The 4,319-nt window shown below is 36.0% G+C and overlaps 1 pseudogene; it reads right to left on the bottom strand.

Annotated features, from left to right (window-relative positions):
* Nucleotides 1-2,137: 2,137 nt before the first annotated feature.
* Nucleotides 2,138-2,443, bottom strand: LOC140640958 (GTP-binding nuclear protein Ran pseudogene; annotated as a pseudogene).
* Between the last annotated feature and the right edge of the window lie 1,876 nt (nucleotides 2,444-4,319).

Raw genomic sequence — 4,319 nt, 5'->3', positions numbered from 1 at the left:
TACTTTTTAAATACACACACATGTATATACATGGAAGTTTTTGATACATGGATTAAAGAAATCTCAAAGAGGCAAATTAAAACTCTGTCCCACAAATAATAATGGCATTTCAATCACATGCATTTTAGCTGTCCTCAGTCACCTGAGACTCACTGTGACACAAGACAGCTTGTACTCAGACACATTTGCATTTCACAGTTTAACATCATATACACTGACATCTACACTATTTCCTCCAAAGAATTCAAGGGTCAGGAAAAAAAGTTAAAACTTACCCCTAAAGAAGTAGAATTTTCTGCAGCAGGGACAAAACAGCCAAAGGAAGTAATCTCAGTGACTCCAACAGGAAAAACTCATGAATTTAGTGATATAAGGGGGATGGGTGCTGCCTATCAGCTCATCCCATTCATTAAAAAATGAGAAACAAGAAAGCAGCTTGGAGCCCTACATGAGTTTGGGAAACATATTTACAGCTCTTGCAATTAATTTAGAGGAGAATTTCAGGTAAGGATAGTAACCATATACTGTTGTTCATGGCTTTAAAATTCTTAACTCTCTATGTCATTAAAAATATTTATTTAAAAATAACTAGTAATTAATTTAGCTCAGTAAAAATATTCAATAAACTTATTTTCTTGAGTTTTAATTGATACATAAATTTTTTAGCTCATTGGAAATTCACTTTTTATGAAGTGATTCATTAATCATTACAAACATGCTCATGTGTGTCACATTCTGTAATTAAATTATTTTGCCAAATGAGCTATTGCTGTGTGAAAGATTGGCTTCAAAACCTAATTCAATGCTAGATTAGTGAAGTCTCTTCCTAAGGGACTTGAGTTAGGAAGCTAGCAGGGAGCATATAATGTATAAAAGGAAATTTATATTTACTGTATGATACTAATTTTAATAATATGCACACAAGTGCCAAAGTGACTAATCAAAAAATTGATATTCACAATTGTATATGAATGTGAAGGTTTTGATTCTGTTCATTTCAAGTGTTAAGGATGCAATTTTCTAGGACAACACTTTGATTGCATTTAATTTTACTGTGAAATTTGAGAGAAGACCTGAGATTTTCTGATTATCCTCTTTGTAATATTATCTCTGTTTCTTACGTTCTACATGGTATCCATTTCTCCATAGAATTATAGTTTCCACGGGCATACTAAAGATTTGGAAGATCCCTCTTACCAATCAATTTTCATTGGTTCGTTTACATTAATCTTTTGCTGGCTTTTTCTTTTTTAACCTCTTTCAAAAATATGTTTAATATGCTTCCATTTATTTTATTTTATTTTATTTTTTTTATTTTTATTATTATTATTTTTTGTTTCCATTTATTTTAAAAAGCCCATGGGTAGTACACATAACAATTACAATGGGTTGAAACATATCAAATAAGTTAAAATCCATGAGGCCATATGATATTTTTTAAGAAGCCCATTGTTTTGAATACAGGTAGATAAAGGAAAAGAACCTGGGATTTACCCTGCCTTGTATTTAAGAACTATACTTCTCAGTGAGCAAAGAGTTGATGAGGGGAAGTTTATCTTTAAAAAGATAAGTGAAACTAGACAGCATTAAGACATTGATCACAGATTATAAGCTTAGTGAAGTTACATATTAAGTATATTATCCTGTAGATATTTGTCTGGTAGGTAAGCAAATTGTTTCTGCCCAGTGGAAAAGATAACCCCAAATATAAAACACCAACCAGTTTGGTATATAGTCTAACAAACCAACTCTAACATTCCTTTATTAAATTGATAATAAATTCCTAGCACCTCAAAATGTTCTTTGAACCATTTTTTTTTTTTAATGTGACTATCGCAGTCTTATAGTTGAAGCACAGGAAGCAAACAACTGCATTCCAAAACAGCAAAATATGCAGGTCCAAAAAATGAAGGTACTTTTTAAATTGCCATAAGCCCATTCATCTCCTTTAGCATCCCAAAGATTAAGCACATGTTCTGTTCAGCTATAGAATGAAATTGTAAACACGCTGCACCACTGACATCACAGGACGGTTGCCTATAAAACAAGACTTCTAATGCTGGGCTTCAGCTGCATTTTCTCACAGGTCATCATGCGTACCCAGGAGATCAGTTGTCTGAGCAACCTCTAGATCATGCTAACACTGTGCTACCAGAGCAGGGTGGATGACAATGTCTGGTGGGGCAAGAGGAGGCACGGTGATGAACTCCAAGTTAGGGTCTCCAGTTAGTTTTATAGCAAGCCACAGGAAGGAGCCTTTCAAAGTTTTGGCAGAAATGTCATAGTACTGAAGGTTCTTCTTTTGGTGGAAGACAATCGATTTTGCCTTAACTTTTCTGTCCTTAATGTTTACTTTGTTGCCACACAGTGCAATAGGGACATCTTCACATACTTGAACCAGATCTCTATGCCTTGATGTAATCCTTGTTGTTATATCAAACATAATGGCATACCAGGCTTGGATGTCAGAGCCATCTCTCAGCCCAGCAAACTTCTCCTGATCAGCCATATCCAGTACCAGGAACTTAATAGGTCCTCTGTTGGTATGGAACACAAGTGGATGGATCTCAACACTCAGGTGGCCACAGACTTTTCAAATTGACCAATCAGATGATGCTTCATGGATGTAATTTTTTCAGTACCATTGCCAACCAATACAAGTGGGATCGGCACTTGGGGTTAGTTCTCCTTGCACAGCCATCATGCTCTTGCTTCCAGAAGTGTCTCCAGCCCATCTGACTGAGGCTGAACCACTTTTTATATATGATTGTTTTTCTCACTAATTAATTAGTAAAATCCTAGATGTGTGTTCATATTAAATTTGCATGAAAATCATGATTTTACCTTTTTGAAAAATACACTCAGCAGCAATAAGTAAAAACTAGTAAATGAAGAAATGATAGAATCAGTATTCTCACTTTTTGCAACTCCTATTGAATTAATGGATTAGGCAACAGTCATCAGTTGCTAATGACATCACCTATTAAAAAAGAGACGATAGGTTATATTACCTTGTGGTGGAAATATACCATATCTTCTGTGAAGCAGTCCTACCAAAATTACTGAACCTGGATTTGAAGATACAGATCAATGAATAAATTAGGCTTCAGGACAATTTGCATTGTGTTATTAATGAAAATTTTTAAAAAACCAGCCCTTTTGGGCAGCCTGGGTGGCTCAGCGGTTTAGGGCCACCTTTGGCCCACGGTGTGATCCTAGAGACCCGGGATTGAGTCCCACATGGAGCTTCCTGCATGGAGCCTGCATCTTTGCCTCTCTCTCCCTCTCTCTCTGTCTCTCATGAATAAGTAAACAAACTCTTAAAAAAACAAATAAAGGAACCAAAAGTTTCCAATAATATGTTCCTCACCAGCAGCACCTTTAATGTCTCTACTATTTCTATCAGCAGTGTGTTTATGATTTAGGGATTCTTCAAAGTGAGATATGTCTTCTCTATTATGCTCCTCACCACCTTCTGTGTCCTTACTAAAAGGATCATTATTATCCATATTCCTACTAATGGTCTGTTTAAGTCACTGTAGGCTGTTTCTATCTTGCTTCTCAAAATTCTTTCAGCCTCTGCCACTACCCAGTTCTGAAGCCACTCCAATATATTTAGTTATTGTTACAGTAGCACTCTACTCTCAGTACCAAAATCTGTATAGTTTTCTGTTGCTGCTGTGTCAAATGACCACAAACTTGGTGATTTAAAATAATATAAATTTATTATTTTACAATTTTGTAGGTTAGACATCCAACATGGATCTCAGGGGGCTAAAATCCAGATGTCGGCAGAACTGTGCTCCTTTCTGGAGGCTTTAGGGGAGAATACAATTCCTTATTTTTTCCAGATTATAGTGGCTGCTCACTTTCTTGGCTCATGGGCAATTTTCTCCCATCTTTAAAGCCAGCAATATCAGGCAGACTTCTTTTCACACTGTTATCCTCTGGATTTCTCTTTCAATTCCCTCTTTCACTTTTAAGGATGCTTGTGATTACTCTGGGTCCACTAGAATAATCAAGGATAATTTCCTTGTCTTAATGGTAGCTAATTAGCAACCTTAACTCCAATCTGCAAACATAATTCCCCTTTGCCAGGTAACCAAACATATTCACAGGTTCTGAAGATTAGGATGTGGACATTCTTTGGAGACCATTCTGCTTACCGTATATGTTCACCCTAGAAGGAGTTCCCCAGCACGCTGCCCATTTTGGCCACTCACACTAAAATGAGTCTGCTATTAGCAAATGCCTATGGATACAGACCTCTAAGTAACTTTTCTATTTTTGTAATTTAAAATATGGAGAGACTGTAATTA

This window comes from Canis lupus, chromosome 10 (genome assembly GCF_048164855.1).
Source record: "Canis lupus baileyi chromosome 10, mCanLup2.hap1, whole genome shotgun sequence".
In the NCBI taxonomy this organism is placed as follows: Eukaryota; Metazoa; Chordata; class Mammalia; order Carnivora; family Canidae; genus Canis; species Canis lupus.
Note: the sequence above shows the minus strand (reverse complement) of the source record. Positions and strands in the feature narration are given on the sequence as shown.